This window comes from Lepisma saccharinum, chromosome 24, assembly GCF_977018435.1.
Source record: "Lepisma saccharinum chromosome 24, izLepSacc3.1, whole genome shotgun sequence".
NCBI lineage: Eukaryota > Metazoa > Arthropoda > Insecta > Zygentoma > Lepismatidae > Lepisma > Lepisma saccharinum.
This window is the reverse complement of record NC_139252.1, coordinates 4,023,776-4,040,422: the sequence shown is the minus strand read 5'-3', so window position 1 is coordinate 4,040,422 and position 16,647 is coordinate 4,023,776.

The window sequence follows — 16,647 nt, the reverse complement described above, 5'->3', positions numbered from 1 at the left end:
ACTTTGCATGTCAAGACACGTGGAAAAAACGTACAAAACAAAAGATTGGAGACATCAAGATTTTCGACGAATTTTTTAAGAATTTTCAAATTTTCAGATGGGAGGTTCCAGATAAGGTCAAAAACGACATACTCAGATCTTCACCAAACTTTGCAGGGATCCATTGGAGGTCGAGACACGTGGAAAAAACGTACAAAACAAGAGATTGGAGACATCAAGATTTTGGACGAATTTTTTAAGAATTTTCAAATTTTCAGATAGGAGGTTCCATATAAGGTCAAAAACTACATACTCAGATCTTCACCAAACTTTGCAGGGATACATTGGATGTCAAGACACGTGGAAAAAACGTACAAAACAAGAGATTGGAGACATCAAGATTTTCGACGAATTTTTTAAGAATTTTCAAATTTTCAGAAAGGATGTTCCAGATAAGGTCAAAAACGACATACTCAGATCTTCACCAAACTTTGCAGGGATCCATTGGAGGTCGAGACACGTGGAAAAAACGTACAAAACAAGAGATTGGAGACATCAAGATTTTCGACGAATTTTTGAAGAATTTTCAAATTTTCAGATGGGAGGTTCCAGATAAGGTCAAAAACTACATACTCAGATCTTCACCAAACTTTGCAGGGATACATTGGATGTCAAGACACGTGGAAAAAACGTACAAAAAAGAGATTGGAGACATCAAGATTTTGGACGAATTTTTTAACAATTTTCAAATTTTCAGAAAGGATGTTCCAGATAAGGTCAAAAACGACATACTCAGATCTTCACCAAACTTTGCATGGATACATTGGATGTCAAGACACGTGGAAAAAACGTACAAAACAAGAGATTGGGGTCATCAAGATTTTGCACGGATTTTTTAGGAATTTTCAAATTTTCAGATGGGAGGTTCCAGATAAGGTCAAAAACTACATACTCAGATCTTCACCAAACTTTGCAGGGATACATTGGATGTCAAGACACGTGGAAAAAACGTACAAAACAAGAGATTGGAGACATCAAGATTTTGGACGAATTTTTTAAGAATTTTCAAATTTTCAGATAGGAGGTTCCATATAAGGTCAAAAACTACATACTCAGATCTTCACCAAACTTTGCATGGATACATTATGTGTCAAGACACGTGGAAAAAACGTACAAAACAAAAGATTGGAGACATCAAGATTTTGGTCGAATTTTTTAAGAATTTTCAAATTTTCAGATGGGAGGTTCCAGATAAGGTCAAAAACTACATACTCAGATCTTCACCAAACTTTGCAGGGATACATTGGATGTCAAGACACGTGGAAAAAACGTACAAAAAAGAGATTGGAGACATCAAGATTTTGGACGAATTTTTTAACAATTTTCAAATTTTCAGAAAGGATGTTCCAGATAAGGTCAAAAACGACATACTCAGATCTTCACCAAACTTTGCAGGGATACATTGGATATCAAGACACGTGGAAAAAACGTACAAAACAAGAGATTGGAGACATCAAGATTTTCGACGAATTTTTTAAGAATTTTCAAATTTTCAGATAGGAGGTTCCAGATAAGGTCAAAAACTACATACTCAGATCTTCACCAAACGTTGCAGGGATACTTTGCATGTCAAGACACGTGGAAAAAACGTACAAAACAAAAGATTGGAGACATCAAGATTTTCGACGAATTTTTTAAGAATTTTCAAATTTTCAGATGGGAAGTTCCAGATAAGGTCAAAAACGACATACTCAGATCTTCACCAAACTTTGCATGGATACATTGGATGTCAAGACACGTGGAAAAAACGTACAAAACAAGAGATTGGAGACATCAAGATTTTGGACGAATTTTTTAAGAATTCTCAAATTTTCAGAAAGGAGGTTCCATATAAGGTCAAAAACTACTTACTCAGATCTTCACCAAACTTTGCAGGGATACTTTGGATGTCAAGACACGTGGAAAAAACGTACAAAACAAGAGATTGGGGTCATCAAGATTTTGGACGAATTTTTTAAGAATTTTCAAATTTTCAGATGGGAGGTTCAATATAAGGTCAAAAACTACATACTCAGATCTTCACCAAACTTTGCATGGATACATTGGATGTCAAGACACGTGGAAAAAACATACAAAACATAGGATTCGGAACATCAAGATTTTGGTCGAATTTTTTAAGAATTTTCAAATTTTCAGATAGGAGGTTCCATATAAGGTCAAAAACTACATACTCAGATCTTCACCAAACATTGCAGGAATACATTGGATGTCAAGACACGTGGAAAAAACGTACAAAACAAGAGATTGGGGTCATCAAGATTTTGCACGGATTTTTTAGGAATTTTGAAATTTTCAGATGGGAGGTTCCAGATAAGGTCAAAAACTACATACTCAGATCTTCACCAAACATTGCAGGGATACATTGGATGTCAAGACACGTGGAAAAAACGTACAAAACAAGAGATTGGAGACATCAATATTTTGGACGAATTTTTAAAGAATTTTCAAATTTTCAGATAGGAGGTTCCAGATGAGGTCAAAAACTACATAGTCAGATCTTCACCAAACTTTGCAGGAATACTTTGCATGTCAAGACACGTGGAAAAAACGTACAAAACAAGAGATCGGAGACATCAAGATTTTCGACGAATTTTTTAAGAATTTTCAAATTTTCAGATGGGAGGTTCCAGATAAGGTCAAAAACGACATACTCAGATCTTCACCAAACTTTGCATGGATACATTGGATGTCAAGACACGTGGAAAAAACATACAAAACATAGGATTGGTGACATCAAGATTTTGGACGAATTTTTTAAGAATTTTCAAATTTTCAGATAGGAGGTTCCATATAAGGTCAAAAACTACATACTCAGATCTTCACCAAACTTTGCAGGGATACATTGGATGTCAAGACACGTGGAAAAAACGTACAAAACAAGAGATTGGAGACATCAAGATTTTCGACGAATTTTTTAAGAATTTTCAAATTTTCAGAAAGGATGTTCCAGATAAGGTCAAAAACGACATACTCAGATCTTCACCAAACTTTGCAGGGATACATTGGAGGTCGAGACACGTGGAAAAAACGTACAAAACAAGAGATTGGAGACATCAAGATTTTGGACGAATTTTTGAAGAATTTTCAAATTTTCAGATAGGAGGTTCCAGATAAGGTCAAAAACTACATACTCAGATCTCAACCAAACATTGCAGGGATACATTGGATGTCAAGACACGTGGAAAAAACATACAAAACATAGGATTGGTGACATCAAGATTTTCGACGAATTTTTTAAGAATTTTCAAATTTTCAGATAGGAGGTTCCATATAAGGTCAAAAACTACATGCTCAGATCTTCACCAAACTTTGCAGGGATACATTGGATGTCAAGACACGTGGAAAAAACGTACAAAACAAGAGATTGGAGACATCAAGATTGTGGACGAATTTTTTGAGAATTTTCAAATTTTCAGAAAGGAGGTTCCATATAAGGTCAAAAACTACATACTCAGATCTTCACCAAACTTTGCAGGGATACATTGGATGTCAAGAAACGTGGAAAAAACGTACAAAACAAGAGATTGGAGACATCAAGATTTTCGACGAATTTTTTAAGAATTTTCAAATTTTCAGAAAGGATGTTCCAGATAAGGTCAAAAACGACATACTCAGATCTTCACTAACTTTGCAGGGATACATTGGAGGTCGAGACACGTGGAAAAAACGTACAAAACAAGAGATTGGAGACATCAAGATTTTGGACGAATGTTTGAAGAATTTTCAAATTTTCAGATAGGAGGTTCCAGATAAGGTCAAAAACTACATACTCAGATCTCCACCCAACATTGCAGGGATACATTGGATGTAAAGACACGTGAAAAAAACGTACAAAGCAAGAGATTGGAGACATCAAGATTTTCGACGAATTTTTGAAGAATTTTCAAATTTTCAGATAGGAGGTTCCAGATAAGGTCAAAAACTACATACTCAGATCTTCACCAAACGTTGCAGGGATACTTTGCATGTCAAGACACGTGGAAAAAACGTACAAAACAAGAGATTGGAGACATCAAGATTTTCGACGAATTTTTTAAGAATTTTCAAATTTTCAGATGGGAGGTTCCAGATAAGGTCAAAAACGACATACTCAGATCTTCACCAAACTTTGCATGGATACATTGGATGTCAAGACACGTGGAAAAAACGTACAAAACAAGAGATTGGAGACATCAAGATTTTGGACGAATTTTTTAAGAATTCTCAAATTTTCAGAAAGGAGGTTCCATATAAGGTCAAAAACTACATACTCAGATCTTCACCAAACTTTGCAGGGATACATTGGATGTCAAGACACGTGGAAAAAACGTACAAAACAAGAGATTGGGGTCTTCAAGATTTTGGACGAATTTTTTAAGAATTTTCAAATTTTCAGAAAGGAGGTTCCATATAAGGTCAAAAACTACATACTCAGATCTTCACCAAACTTTGCAGGGATACATTGAATGTCAAGACACGTGGAAAAAACGTACAAAACAAGAGATTGTGGTCATCAAGATTTTGGACGGATTTTTTAGGAATTTTCAAATTTTCAGATGGGAGGTTCCAGATAAGGTCAAAAACTACATACTCAGATCTTCACCAAACTTTGCAGGGATACATTGGATGTCAAGACACGTGGAAAAAACGTACAAAACAAGAGATTGGAGACATCAAGATTTTGGACGAATTTTTTAAGAATTTTCAAATTTTCAGATAGGAGGTTCCATATAAAGTCAAAAACTACATACTCAGATCTTCACCAAACTTTGCATGGATACATTATGTGTCAAGACACGTGGAAAAAACGTACAAAACAAGAGATTGGAGACATCAAGATTTTGGTCGAATTTTTTAAGAATTTTCAAATTTTCAGATGGGAGGTTCCAGATAAGGTCAAAAACTACATACTCAGATCTTCACCAAACTTTGCAGGGATACATTGGATGTCAAGACACGTGGAAAAAACGTACAAAACAAGAGATAGGAGACATCAAGATTTTGGACGAATTTTTTAACAATTTTCAAATTTTCAGAAAGGATGTTCCAGATAAGGTCAAAAACGACATACTCAGATCTTCACCAAACTTTGCAGGGATACATTGGATATCAAGACACGTGGAAAAAACGTACAAAACAAGAGATTGGAGACATCAAGATTTTGGACGAATTTTTTAAGAATTTTCAAATTTTCAGATAGGAGGTTCCAGATAAGGTCAAAAACTACATACTCAGATCTTCACCAAACTTTGCAGGGATACATTGGATGTCAAGACACGTGGAAAAAACGTACAAAACAAGAGATTGGAGACATCAAGATTTTGGACGAATTTTTTAAGAATTTTCAAATTTTCAGATAGGAGGTTCCAGATGAGGTCAAAAACTACATACTCAGATCTTCACCAAACTTTGCAGGAATACTTTGCATGTCAAGACACGTGAAAAAAACGTACAAAACAAGAGATCGGAGACATCAAGATTTTCGACGAATTTTTTAAGAATTTTCAAATTTTCAGATGGGAGGTTCCAGATAAGGTCAAAAACGACATACTCAGATCTTCACCAAACTTTGCAGGGATCCATTGGAGGTCGAGACACGTGGAAAAAACGTACAAAACAAGAGATTGGAGACATCAAGATTTTGGACGAATTTTTTAAGAATTTTCAAATTTTCAGATAGGAGGTTCCATATAAGGTCAAAAACTACATACTCAGATCTTCACCAAACTTTGCAGGGATACATTGGATGTCAAGACACGTGGAAAAAACGTACAAAACAAGAGATTGGAGACATCAAGATTTTGGACGATTTTTTTAAAAATTTTCAAATTTTCAGAAATGCGGTTCCAGATAAGGTCAAAAACTACATACTCAGATCTTCACCAAACTTTGCAGGGATACATTGGATGTCAAGACACGTGGAAAAAACGTACAAAACAAGAGATTCGGGTCAACAAGATTTTGGACGGATTTTTTAGGAATTTTCAAATTTTCAGATGGGAGGTTCCAGATAAGGTCAAAAACTACATACTCAGATCTTCACCAAACTCTGCAGGGATACATTGCATGTCAAGACACGTGGAAAAAACATACAAAACATAGGATTGGGGACATCAAGATTTTGTTAAATTCTTTTAAGAATTTTCAAATTTTCAGATAGGAGGTTCCATATAAGGTCAAAAACTACATACTCAGATCTTCACCAAACATTGCAGGGATACATTGGATGTCAAGACACGTGGAAAGAACGTACAAAACAAGAGATTGGAGACATCAAGATTTTGGACGAATTTTTTAAGAATTTTCAAATTTTCAGATAGGAGGCTCCATATAAGGTCAAAAACTATATACTCAGATCTTCACCAAACATTGCAGGGATACATTGGATGTCAAGACACGTGGAAAAAACGTACAAAACAAGAGATTGGAGACATCAAGATTTTGGACGAATTTTTTAAGAATTTTCAAATTTTCAGATAGGAGGTTCCAGATAAGGTCAAAAACTACATACTCAGATCTTCACCAAACGTTGCAGGGATACTTTGCATGTCAAGACACGTGGAAAAAACGTACAAAACAAGACATTGGAGACATCAAGATTTTGGTCGAATTTTTTAAGAATTTTCAAATTTTCAGATGGGAGGTTCCAGATAAGGTCAAAAACTACATACTCAGATCTTCACCAAACTTTGCAGGGATACATTGGATGTCAAGACACGTGGAAAAAACGTACAAAACAAGAGATCAAGATTTTGGACGAATTTTTTAACAATTTTCAAATTTTCAGAAAGGATGTTCCAGATAAGGTCAAAAACGACGTACTCAGATCTTCACCAAACTTTGCAGGGATACATTGGATATCAAGACACGTGGAAAAAACGTACAAAACAAGAGATTGGAGACATCAAGATTTTGGACGAATTTTTTAAGAATTTTCAAATTTTCAGATAGGAGGTTCCAGATAAGGTCAAAAACTACATACTCAGATCTTCACCAAACTTTGCAGGGATACATTGGATGTCAAGACACGTGGAAAAAACGTACAAAACAAGAGATTGGAGACATCAAGATTTTGGACGATTTTTTTAAGAATTTTCAAATTTTCAGAAATGCGGTTCCAGATAAGGTCAAAAACTACATACTCAGATCTTCACCAAACTTTGCAGGGATACATTGGATGTCAAGACACGTGGAAAAAACGTACAAAACAAGAGATTGGGGTCAACAAAATTTTGGACGGATTTTTTAGGAATTTTCAAATTTTCAGATGGGAGGTTCCAGATAAGGTCAAAAACTACATACTCAGATCTTCACCAAACTCTGCAGGGATACATTGTATGTCAAGACACGTGGAAAAAACATACAAAACATAGGATTGGGGACATCAAGATTTTGTTAAATTTTTTTAAGAATTTTCAAATTTTCAGATAGGAGGTTCCATATAAGGTCAAAAACTACATACTCAGATCTTCACCAAACATTGCAGGGATACATTGGATGTCAAGACACGTGGAAAGAACGTACAAAACAAGAGATTGGAGACATCAAGATTTTGGACGAATTTTTTAAGAATTTTCAAATTTTCAGATAGGAGGTTCCATATAAGGTCAAAAACTACATACTCAGATCTTCACCAAACATTGCAGGGATACATTGGATGTCAAGACACGTGGAAAAAACGTACAAAACAAGAGATTGGAGACATCAAGATTTTGGACGAATTTTTTAAGAATTTTCAAATTTTCAGATAGGAGGTTCCAGATAAGGTCAAAAACTACATACTCAGATCTTCACCAAATGTTGCAGGGATACTTTGCATGTCAAGACACGTGGAAAAAACGTACAAAACAAGAGATTGGAGACATCAAGATTTTCGACGAATTTTTTAAGAATTTTCAAATTTTCAGATGGGAGGTTCCAGATAAGGTCAAAAACTACATACTCAGATCTTCACCAAACTCTGCAGGGATACATTGGATGTCAAGACACGTGGAAAAAACATACAAAACATAGGATTGGGGACATCAAGATTTTGGTCAAATTTTTTAAGAATTTTCAAATTTTCAGATAGGAGGTTCCATATAAGGTCAAAAACTACATACTCAGATCTTCACCAAACTTTGCATGGATACATTATGTGTCAAGACACGTGGAAAAAACGTACAAAAGAAGAGATTGGAGACATCAAGATTTTGGTCGAATTTTTTAAGAATTTTCAAATTTTCAGATGGGAGGTTCCAGATAAGGTCAAAAACTACATACTCAGATCTTCACCAAACTTTGCAGGGATACATTGGATGTCAAGACACGTGGAAAAAACGTACAAAACAAGAGATAGGAGACATCAAGATTTTGGACGAATTTTTTAACAATTTTCAAATTTTCAGAAAGGATGTTCCAGATAAGTTCAAAAACGACATACTCAGATCTTCACCAAACTTTGCAGGGATACATTGGATATCAAGACACGTGGAAAAAACGTACAAAACAAGAGATTGGAGACATCAAGATTTTCGACGAATTTTTTAAGAATTTTCAAATTTTCAGATAGGAGGTTCCAGATAAGGTCAAAAACTACATACTCAGATCTTCACCAAACTTTGCAGGGATACATTGGATGTCAAGACACGTGGAAAAAACGTACAAAACAAGAGATTGGGGTCATCAAGATTTTGGACGGATTTTTTAGGAATTTTCAAATTTTCAGATGGGAGGTTCCAGATAAGGTCAAAAACTACATACTCAGATCTTCACCAAACGTTGCAGGGATACTTTGCATGTCAAGACACGTGGAAAAAACGTACAAAACAAAAGATTGGAGACATCAAGATTTTCGACGAATTTTTTAAGAATTTTCAAATTTTCAGATGGGAGGTTCCAGATAAGGTCAAAAACGACATACTCAGATCTTCACCAAACTTTGCATGGATACATTGGATGTCAAGACACGTGGAAAAAACGTACAAAACAAGAGATTGGGGTCATCAAGATTTTGCACGGATTTTTTAGGAATTTTCAAATTTTCAGATAGGAGGTTCCAGATAAGGTCAAAAACTACAAACTCAGATCTTCACCAAACTTTGCAGGGATACATTGGATGTCAAGACACGTGGAAAAAACGTACAAAACAAGAGATTGGAGACATCAAGATTTTGGACGAATTTTTTAAGAATTTTCAAATTTTCAGATGGGAGGTTCCAGATAAGGTCAAAAACTACATACTCAGATCTTCACCAAACTTTGCAGGGATACATTGGATGTCAAGACACGTGGAAAAAACGTACAAAAAAGAGATTGGAGACATCAAGATTTTGGACGAATTTTTTAACAATTTTCAAATTTTCAGAAAGGATGTTCCAGATAAGGTCAAAAACGACATACTCAGATCTTCACCAAACTTTGCAGGGATACATTGGATATCAAGACACGTGGAAAAAACGTACAAAACAAGAGATTGGAGACATCAAGATTTTCGACGAATTTTTTAAGAATTTTCAAATTTTCAGATAGGAGGTTCCAGATAAGGTCAACAACTACATACTCAGATCTTCACCAAACGTTGCAGGGATACTTTGCATGTCAAGACACGTGGAAAAAACGTACAAAACAAAAGATTGCAGACATCAAGATTTTCGACGAATTTTTTAAGAATTTTCAAATTTTCAGATGGGAGGTTCCAGATAAGGTCAAAAACGACATACTCAGATCTTCACCAAACTTTGCATGGATACATTGGATGTCAAGACACGTGGAAAAAACGTACAAAACAAGAGATTGGAGACATCAAGATTTTGGACGAATTTTTTAAGAATTCTCAAATTTTCAGAAAGGAGGTTCCATATAAGGTCAAAAACTACATACTCAGATCTTCACCAAACTTTGCAGGGATACTTTGGATGTCAAGACACGTGGAAAAAACGTACAAAACAAGAGATTGGGGTCATCAAGATTTTGGACGAATTTTTTAAGAATTTTCAAATTTTCAGATGGGAGGTTCAATATAAGGTCAAAAACTACATACTCAGATCTTCACCAAACTTTGCATGGATACATTGGATGTCAAGACACGTGGAAAAAACATACAAAACATAGGATTCGGAACATCAAGATTTTGGTCGAATTTTTTAAGAATTTTCAAATTTTCAGATAGGAGGTTCCATATAAGGTCAAAAACTACATACTCAGATCTTCACCAAACATTGCAGGAATACATTGGATGTCAAGACACGTGGAAAAAACGTACAAAACAAGAGATTGGGGTCATCAAGATTTTGCACGGATTTTTTAGGAATTTTCAAATTTTCAGATGGGAGGTTCCAGATAAGGTTAAAAACTACATACTCAGATCTTCACCAAACATTGCAGGGATACATTGGATGTCAAGACACGTGGAAAAAACGTACAAAACAAGAGATTGGAGACATCAATATTTTGGACGAATTTTTTAAGAATTTTCAAATTTTCAGATAGGAGGTTCCAGATGAGGTCAAAAACTACATAGTCAGATCTTCACCAAACTTTGCAGGAATACTTTGCATGTCAAGACACGTGGAAAAAACGTACAAAACAAGAGATCGGAGACATCAAGATTTTCGACGAATTTTTTAAGAATTTTCAAATTTTCAGATGGGAGGTTCCAGATAAGGTCAAAAACGACATACTCAGATCTTCACCAAACTTTGCATGGATACATTGGATGTCAAGACACGTGGAAAAAACATACAAAACATAGGATTGGTGACATCAAGATTTTGGACGAATTTTTTAAGAATTTTCAAATTTTCAGATAGGAGGTTCCATATAAGGTCAAAAACTACATACTCAGATCTTCACCAAACTTTGCAGGGATACATTGGATGTCAAGACACGTGAAAAAAACGTACAAAACAAGAGATTGGAGACATCAAGATTTTCGACGAATTTTTTAAGAATTTTCAAATTTTCAGAAAGGATGTTCCAGATAAGGTCAAAAACGACATACTCAGATCTTCACCAAACTTTGCAGGGATACATTGGAGGTCGAGACACGTGGAAAAAACGTACAAAACAAGAGATTGGAGACATCAAGATTTTGGACGAATTTTTGAAGAATTTTCAAATTTTCAGATAGGAGGTTCCAGATAAGGTCAAAAACTACATACTCAGATCTCAACCAAACATTGCAGGGATACATTGGATGTCAAGACACGTGGAAAAAACATACAAAACATAGGATTGGTGACATCAAGATTTTCGACGAATTTTTTAAGAATTTTCAAATTTTCAGATAGGAGGTTCCATATAAGGTCAAAAACTACATGCTCAGATCTTCACCAAACTTTGCAGGGATACATTGGATGTCAAGACACGTGGAAAAAACGTACAAAACAAGAGATTGGAGACATCAAGATTATGGACGAATTTTTTGAGAATTTTCAAATTTTCAGAAAGGAGGTTCCATATAAGGTCAAAAACTACATACTCAGATCTTCACCAAACTTTGCAGGGATACATTGGATGTCAAGAAACGTGGAAAAAACGTACAAAACAAGAGATTGGAGACATCAAGATTTTCGACGAATTTTTTAAGAATTTTCAAATTTTCAGAAAGGATGTTCCAGATAAGGTCAAAAACGACATACTCAGATCTTCACTAACTTTGCAGGGATACATTGGAGGTCGAGACACGTGGAAAAAACGTACAAAACAAGAGATTGGAGACATCAAGATTTTGGACGAATTTTTGAAGAATTTTCAAATTTTCAGATAGGAGGTTCCAGATAAGGTCAAAAACTACATACTCAGATCTCCACCAAACATTGCAGGGATACATTGGATGTCAAGACACGTGGAAAAAACGTACAAAGCAAGAGATTGGAGACATCAAGATTTTCGACGAATTTTTGAAGAATTTTCAAATTTTCAGATAGGAGGTTCCAGATAAGGTCAAAAACTACATACTCAGATCTTCACCAAACGTTGCAGGGATACTTTGCATGTCAAGACACGTGGAAAAAACGTACAAAACAAGAGATTGGAGACATCAAGATTTTCGACGAATTTTTTAAGAATTTTCAAATTTTCGGATGGGAGGTTCCAGATAAGGTCAAAAACGACATACTCAGATCTTCACCAAACTTTGCATGGATACATTGGATGTCAAGACACGTGGAAAAAACGTACAAAACAAGAGATTGGAGACATCAAGATTTTGGACGAATTTTTTAAGAATTCTCAAATTTTCAGAAAGGAGGTTCCATATAAGGTCAAAAACTACATACTCAGATCTTCACCAAACTTTGCAGGGATACATTGGATGTCAAGACACGTGGAAAAAACGTACAAAACAAGAGATTGGGGTCTTCAAGATTTTGGACGAATTTTTTAAGAATTTTCAAATTTTCAGAAAGGAGGTTCCATATAAGGTCAAAAACTACATACTCAGATCTTCACCAAACTTTGCAGGGATACATTGAATGTCAAGACACGTGGAAAAAACGTACAAAACAAGAGATTGTGGTCATCAAGATTTTGGACGGATTTTTTAGGAATTTTCAAATTTTCAGATGGGAGGTTCCAGATAAGGTCAAAAACTACATACTCAGATCTTCACCAAACTTTGCATGGATACATTGGATGTCAAGACACGTGGAAAAAACATACAAAACATAGGATTGGGGACATCAAGATTTTGGTCAAATTTTTTAAGAATTTTCAAATTTTCAGATAGGAGGTTCCATATAAGGTCAAAAACTACATACTCAGATCTTCACCAAACTTTGCATGGATACATTATGTGTCAAGACACGTGCAAAAAACGTACAAAACAAGAGATTGGAGACATCAAGATTTTGGTCGAATTTTTTAAGAATTTTCAAATTTTCAGATGGGAGGTTCCAGATAAGGTCAAAAACTACATACTCAGATCTTCACCAAACTTTGCAGGGATACATTGGATGTCAAGACACGTGGAAAAAACGTACAAAACAAGAGATAGGAGACATCAAGATTTTGGACGAATTTTTTAACAATTTTCAAATTTTCAGAAAGGATGTTCCAGATAAGGTCAAAAACGACGTACTCAGATCTTCACCAAACTTTGCAGGGATACATTGGATATCGAGACACGTGGAAAAAACGTACAAAACAAGAGATTGGAGACATCAAGATTTTGGACGAATTTTTTAAGAATTTTCAAATTTTCAGATAGGAGGTTCCAGATAAGGTCAAAAACTACATACTCAGATCTTCACCAAACTTTGCAGGGATACATTGGATGTCAAGACACGTGGAAAAAACGTACAAAACAAGAGATTGGAGACATCAAGATTTTGGACGATTTTTTTAAGAATTTTCAAATTTTCAGAAATGCGGTTCCAGATAAGGTCAAAAACTACATACTCAGATCTTCACCAAACTTTGCAGGGATACATTGGATGTCAAGACACGTGGAAAAAACGTACAAAACAAGAGATTGGGGTCAACAAAATTTTGGACGGATTTTTTAGGAATTTTCAAATTTTCAGATGGGAGTTTCCAGATAAGGTCAAAAACTACATACTCAGATCTTCACCAAACTCTGCAGGGATACATTGTATGTCAAGACACGTGGAAAAAACATACAAAACATAGGATTGGGGACATCAAGATTTTGTTAAATTTTTTTAAGAATTTTCAAATTTTCAGATAGGAGGTTCCATATAAGGTCAAAAACTACATACTCAGATCTTCACCAAACATTGCAGGGATACATTGGATGTCAAGACACGTGGAAAGAACGTACAAAACAAGAGATTGGAGACATCAAGATTTTGGACGAATTTTTTAAGAATTTTCAAATTTTCAGATAGGAGGTTCCATATAAGGTCAAAAACTACATACTCAGATCTTCACCAAACATTGCAGGGATACATTGGATGTCAAGACACGTGGAAAAAACGTACAAAACAAGAGATTGGAGACATCAAGATTTTGGACGAATTTTTTAAGAATTTTCAAATTTTCAGATAGGAGGTTCCAGATAAGGTCAAAAACTACATACTCAGATCTTCACCAAACGTTGCAGGGATACTTTGCATGTCAAGACACGTGGAAAAAACGTACAAAACAAGAGATTGGAGACATCAAGATTTTCGACGAATTTTTTAAGAATTTTCAAATTTTCAGATGGGAGGTTCCAGATAAGGTCAAAAACTACATACTCAGATCTTCACCAAACTCTGCAGGGATACATTGGATGTCAAGACACGTGGAAAAAACATACAAAACATAGGATTGGGGACATCAAGATTTTGGTCAAATTTTTTAAGAATTTTCAAATTTTCAGATAGGAGGTTCCATATAAGGTCAAAAACTACATACTCAGATCTTCACCAAACTTTGCATGGATACATTATGTGTCAAGACACGTGGAAAAAACGTACAAAAGAAGAGATTGGAGACATCAAGATTTTGGTCGAATTTTTTAAGAATTTTCAAATTTTCAGATGGGAGGTTCCAGATAAGGTCAAAAACTACATACTCAGATCTTCACCAAACTTTGCAGGGATACATTGGATGTCAAGACACGTGGAAAAAACGTACAAAACAAGAGATAGGAGACATCAAGATTTTGGACGAATTTTTTAACAATTTTCAAATTTTCAGAAAGGATGTTCCAGATAAGGTCAAAAACGACATACTCAGATCTTCACCAAACTTTGCAGGGATACATTGGATATCAAGACACGTGGAAAAAACGTACAAAACAAGAGATTGGAGACATCAAGATTTTGGACGAATTTTTTAAGAATTTTCAAATTTTCAGATAGGAGGTTCCAGATAAGGTCAAAAACTACATACTCAGATCTTCACCAAACTTTGCAGGGATACATTGGATGTCAAGACACGTGGAAAAAACGTACAAAACAAGAGATTGGGGTCATCAAGATTTTGGACGGATTTTTTAGGAATTTTCAAATTTTCAGATGGGAGGTTCCAGATAAGGTCAAAAACTACATACTCAGATCTTCACCAAACGTTGCAGGGATACTTTGCATGTCAAGACACGTGGAAAAAACGTACAAAACAAAAGATTGGAGACATCAAGATTTTCGACGAATTTTTTAAGAATTTTCAAATTTTCAGATGGGAGGTTCCAGATAAGGTCAAAAACGACATACTCAGATCTTCACCAAACTTTGCATGGATACATTGGATGTCAAGACACGTGGAAAAAACGTACAAAACAAGAGATTGGGGTCATCAAGATTTTGCACGGATTTTTTAGGAATTTTCAAATTTTCAGATGGGAGGTTCCAGATAAGGTCAAAAACTACATACTCAGATCTTCACCAAACTTTGCAGGGATACATTGGATGTCAAGACACGTGGAAAAAACGTACAAAACAAGAGATTGGAGACATCAAGATTTTGGACGAATTTTTTAAGAATTTTCAAATTTTCAGATAGGAGGTTCCATATAAGGTCAAAAACTACATACTCAGATCTTCACCAAACTTTGCATGGATACATTATGTGTCAAGACACGTGGAAAAAACGTACAAAACAAAAGATTGGAGACATCAAGATTTTGGTCGAATTTTTTAAGAATTTTCAAATTTTCAGATGGGAGGTTCCAGATAAGGTCAAAAACTACATACTCAGATCTTCACCAAACTTTGCAGGGATACATTGGATGTCAAGACACGTGGAAAAAACGTACAAAACAAGAGATTGGAGACATCAAGATTTTGGACGAATTTTTTAAGAATTTTTAAATTTTCAGATAGGAGGTTCCATATAAGGTCAAAAACTACATACTCAGATCTTCACCAAACTTTGCATGGATACATTATGTGTCAAGACACGTGGAAAAAACGTACAAAACAAGAGATTGGAGACATCAAGATATTGGTCGAATTTTTTAAGAATTTTCAAATTTTCAGATGGGAGGTTCCAGATAAGGTCAAAAACTACATACTCAGATCTTCACCAAACTTTGCAGGGATACATTGGATGTCAAGACACGTGGAAAAAACGTACAAAACAAGAGATAGGAGACATCAAGATTTTGGACGAATTTTTTAACAATTTTCAAATTTTCAGAAAGGATGTTCCAGATAAGGTCAAAAACAACATACTCAGATCTTCACCAAACTTTGCAGGGATACATTGGATATCAAGACACGTGGAAAAAACGTACAAAACAAGAGATTGGAGACATCAAGATTTTGGACGAATTTTTTAAGAATTTTCAAATTTTCAGATAGGAGGTTCCAGATAAGATCAAAAACTACATACTCAGATCTTCACCAAACTTTGCAGGGATACATTGGATGTCAAGACACGTGGAAAATAAGTACAAAACAAGAGATTGGGGTCATCAAGATTTTGGACGGATTTTTTAGGAATTTTCAAATTTTCAGATGGGAGGTTCCAGATAAGGTCAAAAACTACATACTCAGATCTTCACCAAACATTGCAGGGATACATTGGATGTCAAGACACGTGGAAAAAACGTACAAAACAAGAGATTGGAGACATCAAGATTTTGGACGAATTTTTTAAGAATTTTCAAATTTTCAGATAGGAGGTTCCAGATGAGGTCAAAAACTACATACTCAGATCTTCACCAAACTTTGCAGGAATACTTTGCATGTCAAGACACGT